We start from the raw sequence: 15,304 nt of genomic DNA on the forward strand, positions 1-15,304 counted from the left end.
GAGTGGTGCGATATGACCCATCTCGTCGTGTTCTACTGCCTTCCGTGAACTATGCAGCACACACCCGTTGCACTGCCGAAACACTTCACCTCATACGAGCAACAATTTCCCCAATGGATGCATCACATTCCCTCATGACAATAATTTGCCCTCTTTCAGGCTCACTGATTTGATGGTACGATTTGCACGTACGTCTGCGAGGCACCCTGCTCGTCTGCTCAAGTCAAACTGATCCATTTCCAGTACAGCACTCGTGGCTGCCGCATCGCGGTCGCGAAGTGGGGCCGAGGCAGTGCCGGATAAGTCTTACAGTCTGACGATAATTTATGGATTTGTAGTTTTAGCTTGACGATGTCCACTATGGACAAACGGTAGATACTGTTATTCTGAAGAAGATTGAGTTATCCCGACTGAAAATTATGTAAATTCTAGGCAAGCGGTGCAACTGAGGCTGTTCATTATTAAAATTAAAATTAATATTTATACAGTTGCTGACAGGGCCGCGAAATGTTGAAGACCATTAACTTCTGTTGATAGCGACAAGGTGAGCCGCAGGCAAATTTTACGGGTAAATGGTGTTGCGCCGTGATATCGATGTTGATCTTGAACCTGCGGGCCGACGTGGTTCAAGTGCAAATCATTTCTACAGAACGTACTAACGTAAATGCCCTGTGAATATGAACGTCCTATCTCTTGTCGTTCAAGGTGTTCTGTTTTCTCTGAACGTGGGTGTCTTTCCTTCTAGTCGAAATCTTTTGGTCCGGCCTTCTTTTAAACTGACGTTAGCAGAGTTAGTGCACACAGTCCACTACATTTGATGTAGAAAAAGGCGGCAGTTGTCAAGTGACTGCAAGTTGCAACGTCACTGATTACTCAAGTAGCCACCACCAATCCACAAACACTCTTTCTGAACAGCAACAAGACACCTGTCAAATCTTGAAAGATCACTGTGAAGGACATGGAGATGCTGCATACTCATATGAGACACTGCTATCAGCGAATGACAGAGTTTGAAAGCCCCCTCGTTGTAGGCCCCTATTTTCGCGTCAGAGCGATTCAGGCAATATCAAGACTTGTGGGGAATTCACATGTGACAATGGCCCAATGTTGGACTGCATGGCAACGTGAGGGCAGGCTTCCTTGTCGTCAAGGTTTCGACCGATCACGTATGGGCATCTCAAGGGACGAACCCCGAACTGTGCGCTAAACGTATTGTAACTCCTTCACATCTGCGCCTGCCATCCAAGAGCAAGTCACAGATTATCTGCAACATTCTGTGTCATCCCGCACCATTGGTCGTAGATTAACATAGCGGAACCGCGGTGTTACTGACCCATCTATAGGCTGCTGTTAACATAACAACACAAGGGACTGCATTTGGAGCGGTGCTGTGACCGGCAAGCATGGACCTTGTATTGTGTTCAGGGATGAACCATGGTTCTGGACTACCATGGATGACCGTCATCGGCGGGTATGGAGGCGGCCTGGGAAGAGGTCTCATTCTTCCAAAGTTTTTGAGAGGCGCAACGGCGTTACTCCTGGCCTTAGGTTGTGGGGAGGCATCGAGTATGACTTCATGACATCAGGTCACGGCTAGTAGTGACTGAGGGAACTGACAGGACAATGGCCTTGCATCCTGCCTCTCTCATGGGACATTATAGCCGTGCCATTTTTCATCAAGTAAATAATCGTTTACACATGACAAGTGTCTCTGTGAACTCTCTGCGTTATTTAAATCAATCCTTATTTGAAGGGCGTATTTCAATAGTGGTATAAGTCCATTTTTGTTCATTTGGAGATACAGAGTCCTAAAGTTAAACGAGCGCTGAAAAATCTGCAGCTGAGATACCAGAAATATTCAAGCATATGGCTTCTTGCTAGAGGTGAACCTTTCTTTCTGTTTGTTTGAATCATTAATTTCAGAAGCATTAAAGGTAGAAAAGTGGAGGTAATAGACTTGTACTACTATTGAAATAAGCCCTTCATTTTTCCTTCAGTCTCGGTTGCACGTTTTGGAATACATAATTTGTTTCTATCTCTCTGGACCATCTTCATATCTATGTAGTTACGTCAGCGACCCGTCGTGTCTGTGGCAGAATCTTATATCGGTTCTGTGTGGACGTAGTCGCCTGGGACGCTAGCTCGGTGATCGTAGAAAGGCAGTCTATAGCACTGTCATAGGTTGACATACACCCACCATCAGAACCAAGCTCCTCGCTTTGATAGTCTTGTTAAAAACGTTCTCAGCTTTTTTGTTGCGTCAAATCAGTATATAAATGCAAGCTTTCTCGGCTCCATCATCTTCGTCTTGAGTAACTGGCTGCGAGTCAGCTGCTCCTGACGAAAACAGGGGGGAGGGGTGGGGGAGCTATTATCGAAAGCTCGAATTTTTATTCTCATCTGCTGTGACAGTAAAACCGAGAATGTTTTTGAATATAAAGTGCTTCTCCCTCCTTCAGGCAAATCCACTTACAATACACTCAGCAGGTCAACATCTGGCAACATGTGACAAGGGGCTTGCAAAGCCTTGTTCAGAGATCGATGGGTATCACAGCTCCACTGGATTATACAGGGTGATTCAAAAAGAATACCACAACTTTAAAAAGGTGTATTTAATGAAAGAAACATAATATAACCTTCTGTTATACATCATTACAAAGAGTATTTAAAAAGGTTTTTTTTTCACTCAAAAACAAGTTCAGAGATGTTCAATATGGCCCCCTCCAGACACACGAGCAATATCAACCCGATACTCCAACTCGTTCCACACTCTCTGTAGCATATCAGGCGTAACAGTTTGGATAGCTGCTGTTATTTCTCGTTTCAAATCATCAATGGTGGCTGGGAGAGGTGGCCGAAACACCATATCCTTAACATACCCCCATAAGAAAAAATCGCAGGGGGTAAGATCAGGGCTTCTTGGAGGCCAGTGATGAAGTGCTCTGTCACGGGCTGCCTGACGGCCGATCCATCGCCTCGGGTAGTTGACGTTCAGGTAGTTACGGACAGATAAGTGCCAATGTGGTGGCGCTCCATCCTGCTGAAATATGAATTGTTGTGCTTCTTGTTCGAGCTGAGGGAACAGCCAATTCTCTAACATCTCCAGATACTGTAGTCCAGTTACAGTAGCACCTTCGAAGAAAAAGGGACCAAAAACTTTATTGGCTGAAATGGCACAGAAAACGTTCACCTTAGGCGAGTCACGTTCATACTGAGTTGTTTCCCGCGGATTCTCAGTGCCCCATATACAGACATTGTGACGGTTGACTTTCCCGTTAGTGTGGAAAGTTGCTTCATCACTAAACACAATCTTTGAAACGAAAGATTCATCTGTTTCCATTTGAGCAAGGATAAAATCACAGAAATCGATTCTTTTAATATTATCAGCTGCAGACAGTGCTTGAACCAATTTCAGACGATAAGGTTTCATAAATAACCTTTTTCGTAGGACTTTCCATCATACAAAAAGGTTTATATGAACCTGCATCCACTGATAGCAGCAATTCTTGTCAGACGAAACCGACTGTCATTGACTTAGCGCGACACTCCTCTCCTGCCGATGTGGATTAGGGTCCTTTTGCGATCACTGCTGTTACATCCCGCTTCTCGACTGCGAGGTACAATATTCGCTGTAGATATGCTGGATAGTCCTAAATACTTCTGATTTCCAGAAAGAGATAGCCATTATAGAACAAATAGCATTGAAATGAACACAAAGAAACAATGGTAGACAAACTAAACAGAAAAATAAAGGCACAAAAATCCACAAAAAAATGACATAGAATGATCTAACACAATAAATTCACACATAAAGTAGGTAACATATTCAAAAAACAAGGCATAAACATAGCTTACAAAAGAAACAACTCAATACAAATGCACATGTCAAAAGTCAAATCAAAACCAGGCAGATTCCAAGAATCTGTTATCTATCAGTTCAGACGCAGAGATTGTGAAAAGATATACATTGGAATGTCTGGCAAGACATTCAACACAAGATATAAACAATACGTCAGAGCATTTAAATACGGTACAAACCATTCAACATCTGCAGAACATCTAAAAAAAACATCATAGCCCAAGCAATATTGAGAAAGATATGAACATCATAAGAATCAGTAAAGACAGACACCTCCCCCCTTTCGAAGAAAATTCCCACATACACAAAGCATTAACAGAAAATAAACACTTGCTCAATGACCAAATAAATATTGGAAATCAGACTCTCTGTAAAATGTCTGATGAAATTACACGAAAAAGAAAAGAGCCTTTTTCATCCTCCTCCCTCTTCCACACAAATCCCCCTCCCAATTTCATTTCACTTCTTGGTCCTCACCTTCTCCGCCAACTAACACTCCATCACGCTACTACACGCTTATGTCCACTCATCATGGCTTCTCTCTCCCCCGCCCAAAAAAACTCCATCACTATTCCTTCACTACTCTTACCTTTATATATATAATTCTACTGTACGTGTGTATGTCACTGAACTCCTCCTAAACGACTGGACCGATTTGAATGAATTTTTTTGTATGCGTTTGGGTGGCACCCTGGATGGTTTAGATTCACAAATGATCCCGCCAGATGGCGCTGCAGTCGGTATCTAGGTTATTTATCTATACTGCAACGAAACGGCTGGATTGATTGGAATGAATTTTTGTGAATGCATTCAAGTGGTGGCCTGGATGATTTAGATTCACAAATCAACCCGGCAGATGGCGCTGCAGTCGGTATCTAGCTTATTCATCCATACTGCAACTAAACGGCTGGATCGACTTGAATGAATTTTTGTGTATGCATTCAAGTGGGGGCCTGGAAAATTTACATTCTTAAATCAGCACGGTAGGTGGCGTTGCATTTTTGTGTGCAATATTGAACTATTATATTCAGATATAAGTTACGTGCATAGGATTTCGTTTATTTTTCGACATTTTAATTTGACTGTATTATTTATGTGTGTTTCGTTATTTTGACATTTTCATTTTTTTACTGTGTCTTTTGATATTTCAGGTGTCGCATTTCAGTGAATATTAAGTATATTATATCCACATATAAGTTATGTACATAAAACAATGCCATGTCGTCGTGGACGAGGAGGAAATATTGGTCGACGGACTCGGAATTCACAATTAGTCCAGAGCCGTCGGTTAAGTAGATCGGCAGAAGATCAATTGACGGACAATGAAAATTTAAGAAACCAGGCTGCAATCAGGCTTGCTAATGAAAGTCAAGAGCAACGCAAAGAACGCCTTCGAGCTAATGCATTGAGACAAAGACTGGCCCGTCAACGAGTCACCGACACATTCAGAACACGTGAACAACAGCGTTTGCAAGTGTATCGCACATTGACACGTGCATCACTTCTTCGCCTTGCGTTTGAATGTGAGTCGGACATCGACTATTCGTCACATTCACAAATTGTAATCGGTGCTATGAACAAACAATGCCAACACTGTCATGCACTCAAATACAAAGGTGAATCGGCCGGTTTCTGCTGCGCGTCTGGAAAAGTTGTATTGCCACCATTGAATTCGCCGCCGGTACCATTCAATTCATGCTTTCAAGTGACATCATTTGGAGCAACAAAAATCGTTCAGAATGAGGATGGTCGCAATTTTCACTCAACGTTTAAGATTCAGGGCCAAGTGTATCATCAAATTGGTTCTTTAATGTCGATGCCTGATACCGATTCAAAATTTCTGCAAATCTACTTCATGGGTGATGAGGAGCATCAAATAAACGCACGCTGCCAGTACAACCATATCGAGCAGATGGAGGAGCGAGAAATTGTGGGTATTTTAGAACCGTTTTTACAGTTGGTCCAGTTGTTCAATACCGTTTCAAACAGACTGCAAAACGACAACTATACATACAGCCTACAAAGTACCATCTGGGCAGCACGCGGGCCGATATAATGCACCGACCATTAATGAAGTTGCAGTTGCTATGGCTGGCGACGCATTTGAACGTCGAGATATACGAATCCAATGCAGAAATAACACAGTGCATACGATTGAAGACAGTCATCGCTCTTACGAAGCTTTGCAATATCCATTGATATGTTGGGAAGAGGGAGAAGATGGGTATCATTTAAATATCAAACAAAAAAATGCAGGGCAACGTCTGTTGGGTCCACTAGTACAGTATATAAATATACAGCAACATAATTAAATAGAATTACACGCATGCAATAAACTAAAAAAAGATATAGGTCAAAGACAAACTAGTGGCAATGTTATGTTGGCAACACTACAAAACATAAACCACGATGCATACTTAGAAGTGTAAAAACAAACAGAAAACAGTTGTACACGAAAAAGTATGATGCGTAAAACAAAAAAAAATGCATAGTTATGCAGAGCATATAAAAATTAGACTACAGCTATCAGTGTCTAAAGAAGAAAAACACCATCGATGCGCTAGCAGATGGCATTTCCCGATGTAGCCGAGAAATCAAGCGGAAATTGCCGTAAGTAAAAACCAATGTATTTTTAACGAGCTGTTTTTCGATCTTAAAGGAAATCAAAATGTAAATAATTTAATTACAGACCGCCTACGATGCTTTGCCTCAATAAAGCGAAACGCATCTGGTGAAAAAAACACGCATTTTGTGTAGTTGCAACGACAGAACGAAAATACCCTCAAGAATTGATAGTCCGCGTTGGTACACCAAATTCATTCAGGGCGTGGTCATGGGTACACCCAAACACGACAGGTCCTTTCCGCCCGTTTGTTTCGTTTCCTCGTCGACCTATCTTACAGCGTTGACCCCATACATCTGACTGGTACATACACACCATAACACTGCCATGAGGTATGTCAGCAGTGATGGATCAAATGACCGTCTGGTACCGGTTCCACTCCACCTACATCGCTCCTAAGCGACATTCTGTTCTTTTGTATAGTGAGCCTATTTGTAACATAGCATTATTTCAGGCTCAGGAGTCCTGAACGGCTAAATTGTGTCGAAAAAGCGATGGAAAGAAGAGGAATGGCAATGGAGGACGATGAGGATGAAGAGTGGCGAGACCGAGGCATTTGATGACGGAGATGCGAGGTGCAACGACAGCTGTAGGACTCCCGCAACAAGAAGCGGGAATCCTTCGACTTACAATTTTTATTAACAGTCGTATAACAAACGCATCATAGTTTACATATGCGCAGAAAGTCCATTAGTCTAAGTCAAAAAATATAGATACAGGGTGGTCAGAAAAAGACTGAAAAGCTTGTAAGGGTATCGTAGGGTAGATTGTGCTGATACACTACTGGCAATTAAAATTGCTACACCAAGAAGAAATGCAGATCATAAACAGGTACTCATTGGACAAATATATTATACTAGAACTGACATGTGATTACATTTTCTCGCAATTTGGGTGCATATATCCTGAGAAATCAGTACCCAGAACAACCACCTCTGGCACTAATAACGGCCTTGATACGCCTGGGCATTGAGTCAAACAGAGCTTGGATGGCGTGTACAGGTACAGCTGCCCATGCAGCTTCAACAGGATACCACAGATCATCAAGAGTAGTGACTGGCGTATTGTGACGAGCCAGTTCCTCGGCCACCATTGACCAGGCTTTTTCAATTGGTAAGAGATCTGGAGAATGTGACGACCAGGGCAGCAGTCGAACATTTTCTGTATCCAAAAAGGCCCGTACAGGACCTGCAATATGCGGTCGTGCATTACCTTGCTGAAATATAGGGTTTCGCAGGGATCGAATGAAGGGTAGAGCCACGGGTCGTAATACATCTCAAACGTAACGTCCACTGTTCAAAGTGCCGTCAATGCGAACAAGAGGTGACCGAGACGTGTAACCAATGGCACCCCATACCATCACGCCGGGTGATAACGCCAGTATGGCGAGACGAATACACGCTTCCAATGTGCGTTCACCGCGATGTCGCCAAACACGGATGCGACCATCATGATGCCGTAAACAGAACCTGGATTCATCCGAAAAAATGACGTTTTGCCATTCGTGCACCCACGTTCGTCGTTGAGTACACCATCGCAGGCCCTCCTGTCTGTGATGCAGCGTCAAGGGTAACCGCAGCCATGGTCTCCGAGCTGATAATCCATACTGCTGCAAACGTCGTCGAACTGTTCGTGCAGATGGTTGTTGTATTGCAAACGTCCCCATCTGTTGACTCAGGGATCGACACGTGGCTGCACGATCCGTTACCGTCATGCGGATAAGATACCTGTCATCTCGACTGCTAGTGATACGAGGCCGTTGGAATCCAGCACGGCGTTCCCTATTACCCTCATGAATCCACCGATTCCATATTCTGATGAAAGCCCTTGGATCTCGACCAACGCGAGCAGCAATGTCGCGATACGATGAACCGCAATCGCGATAGGTTACAATCTGACCTTTATCAAAGTCGGAAACGTGATGGTACGCATTTCTTCTCCTTACACCAGCATCACAACAACGTTTCACCAGGCAACGCTGGTCAACTGCTGTTTGTGTATGAGAAATCGGTTGGAAACTTTCCTCATATCAGCACGTTGTAGGTGTTGCCACCGGCGCCAACCTTGTGTGAATGCTCTGAAAAACTAATGGTTTGCATATCACAGCATCTTCTTCCTGTCGGTTAAATTTTGGCGTCTGTAGCACGTCATCTTCGGAGTGTAGCAATTTTAATGGCCAGTAGTGTAAATTGTTCCCAAGAAAAAAATTCGTTACGTTGCGCTGTTCCTGAGTTAATTAGCATTGAAGTTAGCCAATCTGGCCGTAGCGTCCTACCAGGATCGGTGATGCCAGATATTTGTTTTTCTGAAACCGGACAAAGGAGCGATACAAGAATTGAACGTGGGACGGTAGTAAGGCTCGAACCCCAACTTAAGGGTGAGTAGTCACGTTCACTATCATCTACGCTATGAGAATAACTGACACTAATTGTATCTGGTGGGCCACTTGAATTTACTTAAATGCTAATTAACTTGGGAACGGCGCAACGTATCGAATTTCGTTCTTAACAATTATTTTTTAGCACACCTTACCCTGCAACACCCATACAAGCTTTTCATAATGTTTCTGACATCCGCGTAGATATTCAAGATTTATCCGTGGTTAGCAAACTTCAGCCAATGACTTTTTTGGAAGAATTATAGATAAAAAGGAAACTAGGCACTTTGCTTTAGAAATAGACTATTTGTAGTGGCGCAAAAGTGCGTGATCATTTGTGGACTTTGAACTGCGTAATTACGTTGTAATAAGTGTCATCAAAACCGATCAGCTCAGTTCCTGTGGACGAGCAGTTTGATACTGACGTACACTTGTTCTCTGTTGGGAGGAGAAAGGGAAGGAGAAAGGAACGAATGTTAATTTGTATAGTCCAAAATTGTCATACATTTAAGGCGATTTCGCCAATAGCTGAATATGTTTGGTAGGTAGACAAATTTGCAAGTCAGTCTCATTTCTTCGTAGTCAGACTCAACTAAGAAAAAAAAAAAAAGGAAAAAATCTTAAATTCAGTGCAAAGTCAGGAATTGATTAAAAGATAATTTTTCAGTCATAAAGTAGCTGTATAAGTCAAACGAGATCTCCTCATTTTTCACATTGTGTGTATTCAACTTTGAGTAACGTGAGACGTATTCATATTTATACAAATAGCATCAGTATAAACAAGTGTCAATGTCACAGTATCCATTGCTCCTTTACTATGTTTTCGTAGCTGTGTAGGAGGCGCGTCAGAACGAGTAAGAAATAAATACTGTTTCACCAACCAGCCGCTCCCCCCCTCTTCCTCTCCAACAGAAAAACATTAGTATCTTGGCAAACTGATTCGCATCCTGCCCAGGCACACAGACGTATCAGTTCAGTATCAGTTTGAAGAAAGCTGTAACGTGTAATGGAATTTGTCTAGTTGCATGTCAACAGCTATTCGTCACTTACACTTACCAGATGACTCTGGGTTAGATAGTTGCTAGCAGGACTGTGCCTTCAGTTGGTCATTTATTTTTACTGTTTACGAACCAATATCAAAAACTACTAAAACGAGAATACAGATAGTATTCTCATATATCTAAGCATTACGTTCTTGATATTCGCATGTATATAAACGTTACGTTCCTTCCCATATATTTAGACGTTACGTCCTTGATCTACATTTACATTTATACTCCGCAAGCCACCCAACGGTGTGTGGCGGAGGGCACTTTATGTTGAAACGCGTATGTATTCAGTACCAGCGATGGCGAGGCATGACAGAATCTCTGACCAGAGTGTTGTTTATCGTTGCTAGTCTGCGCTTGACTGCGCGAGAGTTCAGTTGCGTGTAGCGAGTCGGCAGGAACAGTTGCGAGTTGGATACAGTTGGAGAGTAGTAGTCAGTCGGTAGTAGTGTGTGGCGAGAGGGCAGAGAGAGTACTCAGTTGGAGAGTAGTAGCAGTCTGGTACAGTTGTGTGTAGCGAGTCGGCAGGAACAGTTGCGAGTTGCACTCTGTCTGTAGTAGAAGTCGGATACAGTTGTGTGTGGTGAGTCGGCATGCGTCCGCGGTGTGCTCTGCCCACGAGTCTGGTCAGGAATGTGGTGGACAATATGTATATTATTATAGAAGGTAATGAAGCAGCATTGCGCTCAGCTAATAATGTATGGTAACTGTAATTAATTTGTTCAAGAAATGCCCCAATAATAATTTTTTATAAAGTAAATCTTTTAAAGAAAAGTAATCATTTTAATTTAAAGAATTTTTCCACCCTTTTGAAGAAAAAGCATTCATTTCAATTTAAAGAATATTTCCTATGCATTTCCTCCAAGAAGCAAAATTAAATATACGCCAGCATTGCACGGAGCTGTGCCGAAAAATAAGAGCAGATATAGATGCAGTTTACTGAGGTAAGAATTTTGGTTTTTGTGTTCAGGTTTAATTATTTCACAGGGCCGAAGGTCAGCGCTTCTGCCCTTATAAGATTTATCAGGTTTAATTATTGCTGTTGAGATGTTACGTTCAGTTCATAGATCATTATTTAAGTAATATTATTGTGGGTTTAATGATCAATCATCTTAACGTTAATTTTGTGGGGAGTTTACATTTGGGCCATTATTATTCTTTAATTTTGCAAGGAGGTTACGCTTGGCTCATTTTTATTATTCAGTTTTGTCGGAAGACAACATTTCACTTAACATTGACTTTCATATTCTTGCTGGGAGGTTACAATTTCACTATTATTGGCATTTAAAATTTTTGCGGGGAGGTTACAATGTGCCACTGTCATTACCTCTCTTCCTGTTCCAGTCGCGTATGGTTCGCGGGCAGAACGACTGCCGGAAAGCCTCCATGCGCGCTCGAATCTCTCTAATTTTACATTCGTGATCTCCTCGGGAGGTATAAGTAGGAGGAAGCAATATGTTCGATACCTCATCCAAAAACGTACCCTCTCGAAACCTGGACAGCAAGCTACACCGCGATGCAGAACGCCTCTCTTGCAGAGTCTGCCATTTGAGTTTGCAAAACATCTCCGTAACGCTATCACGCTTACCAAATAACCCTGTGTCGAAACGCGCCCCTCTTCTTTGGATCTTCTCTACCTCCTCTGTCAACCTGACCTGGTACGGATCCCACACTGATGAGCAATACTCAAGTATAGGTCGAACGAGTGTTTTGTAAGCCACCTCCTTTGTTGATGGACTACATTTTCTAAGGACTCTCCCAATGAATCTCAACCTGGCACCCGCCTTACTAACAATTAATTTTATATGATCATTCCACTTAAAATCGTTCCGTACGCATACTCCCAGATATTTTACAGAAGTAACTGCTACCAGTGTTTGTTCCGCTATCATATAATCATGCAATAAAGGATTCTTCTTTCTATGTATTCGCAATACATTACATTTGTCTATGTTAAGGGTCAGTTACCACTCCCTGCACCAAGTGCCTATCCGCTGCAGATCTTCCTGCATTTCGCTGCAATTTTCTAATGCTGCAACTTCTCTGTATACTACAGCATCATCCGCGAAAAACCGCATGGAACTTCCGACACTATCTACTGGGTCATTTATATATATTGTGAAAAGCAATGGTCCCATAACACTCCCCTGTGGCACGCCAGAGGTTACTTTAACGTCTGTAGACGTCTCTCCATTGAGAACAACATGCTGTGTTCCGCTTGCTAAAAACTCTTCAATCCAGCCACACAGCTGGTCTGATATTCCGTAGGCTCTTACTTTGTTTATCAGGCGACAGAGGGGAACTCTATCGAACGCCTTCCGGAACTCGAGGAAAATGGCATCTACCTGGGAGCCTGTATCTAATATTTTCTGGGTCTCATGAACAAATAAAGCGAGTTGGGTCTCACACGATCGCTGTTTCCGGAATCCATGTTGATTCCACAGAGTAGATTCTGGGCTTCCAGAAATGACATGATACGCAAGCAAAAATGATGTTCTAAAATTCTACAACAGATCGATGTCAGAGATATAGACCTACAGTTTTGCGCATCTGCTCGACGACCCTTCTTGAAAACTGGGACTACCTGTGCTCCTTTCCAATCATTTGGAACCTTCCGTTCCTCTAGAGACTTGCGGTACACGGCTGTTAGAAGGGGGGCAAGTTCTTTCGCGTACTCCGTGTCGAATCGAATTGGTATTCCGTCAGGTCCAGTGGACTTTCCTCTGTTGAGTGATTTCAGTTGCTTTTCTATTCCCTGGACACCTATTTCGATGTCAGCCATTTTTTCGTTCGTGCGGTGACTTAGAGAAGGAACTGCAGTGCTGTCTTCCTCTGTGAAACAACTTTGAAAAAAGGTGTTTAGTATTTCAGCTTTACGCGTGTCATCCTCTGTTTCAATGCCATCATCATCCCAGAGTGTCTGGATATGCTGTTTCGATCCACTTACTGATATGCGTGTGTATCTAAACACTAAGTTTCTGATTGAAAAAAATTCGTGCAAGTGTCGTACAAACTGTATTCTCTCAGCTAATTACATTATACAGGTGTTAGCCGGCCGAAGTGGCCGTGCGGTTCTAGGCGCTGCAGTCTGGAACCGCGAGATCGCTACGGTCGCAGGTTCGAATCGTGCCTCGGGCATGGATGTGTGTGATGTTCTTAGGTTAGTTAGGTTTAACTGGTTCTAAGTTCTAGGGGACTAATGACCTCAGAAGTTGAGTCCCATAGCCGGCCGCAGTGGCCGTGCGGTTAAAGGCGCTGCAGTCTGGAACCGCAAGACCGGTACGGTCGCAGGTTCGAATCGTGCCTCGGGCATGGATGTTTGTGATGTCCTTAGGTTAGTTAGGTTTAACTAGTTCTAAGTTCTAGGGGACTAATGACCTCAGCAGTTGAGTCCCATAGTGCTCAGAGCCATTTGAACCATTTTTTTGAGTCCCATAGTGCTCAGAGCCATTTGAACCAAGCCATACAGGTGTTTGTTTTAACCTGAGACAGTTAAACTTCTCGAAAAAGACATATCGTACGAAGAAAATGTTCTAGATGAAAAGTAAATATTAATAAAGAGGGTATCTGTCTGTCCTACAATTGGCCACCTCCTAACCACCCCTCCTGCGTGGTCTGGGTCAACTTTGTATCTTCAAGTAACAACTCCCTCCCCCCCCCCCAAGCCCCTCATTTTATTGCATATTCGGATTCTACGCTAAAAAATACGTACGGTAGATACGTGGTAGATGGTGCTGTAATCGACAAATCCCAAACGTGCCCGTTTTTGCAGCCAAGAACCGACGCATTTGTTGATTCTACATCTCATTCACGACGTAAATGTAAACCTTTGAGTTCTGTCAGTTGTTATTTATGTTCGAAATTTACTTTAGTGTCCGAAATTTGATAATACGGTACAATATGATTAGCCGTTTCAGTGTCTGGATAGAAACTACGTTCAGTGTGATACAGAAACAACGACGTGGATGTAGTAGTTTTCTGTTCCCATCGGAATACCTGATACAGGTGAGTTGCCTTGCCTCTCATCACTGTGGTACTTCATTTCGGTGAGTCCTCTCGCCTCTCATCATTGGTGTGCTTGGTTTCGATTAGTATCCATGGCAGGTGCGCCTGCCACTATCACTTCATGTACATATTACCTTATTACCATGGTTCTGGTGTTTATTCCGCTGGTAACCGCGTAGCGGAAAGCACGGAAGTTATGACCGTCGGATGTAAATACACACCTAAATCAGTCACCCTAATGGCGGGTTTCGAGAGCGGGTTCCTTTGACAGGACATGGCCGATTTCCTTCTAAATCAATCATGCCGATGGTTCGGGGACTCACCACAATCAACCACGCAGGAAAGAGAAAATTACTCTATCATACAAGTAGCTTATTTGCCAGAAATTTCAGTACCTAGCCATATTCTTTGTACTGGACAATCACATTTACAGCACTCAAGTAACGTTTGATCATCAGTGTCAACCAAGAGAACTCTAAGGTTTACATTTACAGCGTAAATCACATGTAGGATCAAATGCTTCGGTTCTTAATTGCAAAAACATGCACATTTGATATTTGTCAATTACAGAGCCGCCAACGACGAATTGAAATCAACGGTTTGAGTAAATCGTACGTATTTTTTGGCGTAGAATGCGAATATGCAATAAAAATGGGGGTTCCCAATTGAAAATACAAAGTTGGTCCCGCCCACGCAGGAGGGGTGGTTAGCAGGTGGCCAGTTCTAGCACAGACCGATGTCCCCTGCACTAATATTAATTTTTCACTTAGAAAACTTTTTTTTCGTATGATACATCCTTTTCGAGATATTTAGACGTCTAAAGTAGGCAGTTTTTACCCATTACTTTTATGTTCTCTGGAATCTAATCCTGCAAGACAGTGTGCTACGTTTCCTCTGACCCTCCCTCTTTCACGTAACTAACAAAGAGCCCCTAGTCTGCCATCCGCCTGACATCATGCTGAACTACTTAGCATTCGGTATGAATACATAGGTTCTTTGTTTTCGCCTACAGAGAAACTAAGACAAAATATAAAACGCAGAAACTCCGTCCAAAGATGAGATACCTCCAGCGTACTGCAAAAATGTAAATCCGTACTGCCTAGAAAGTAGAAACTAATCCGGGAAATGCCCTGTGCTTTGTTCAATAAACAGTAATTAAAAACGCAGCCACCCGCAGAAACGCTTAGTCCCAGGGAGTAGTGGACCCGCGTAAAATTACAGACTTTCCCACAACCACCGTTGACCGGGTTAAGTTTCTTTTCAAACAAAAATTATCTCAGGAAGTTACGGAAAGCTTACGAATCATTACGCACTTCAGCAATGACTTACAGATAACGATCTCGAAAATGAGATATCTTGGTCTGAGTCATAGTAGGTACGGGACCTTGTTG

This window comes from Schistocerca nitens, chromosome 2, assembly GCF_023898315.1.
Source record: "Schistocerca nitens isolate TAMUIC-IGC-003100 chromosome 2, iqSchNite1.1, whole genome shotgun sequence".
NCBI classification, from domain to species: Eukaryota; Metazoa; Arthropoda; class Insecta; order Orthoptera; family Acrididae; genus Schistocerca; species Schistocerca nitens.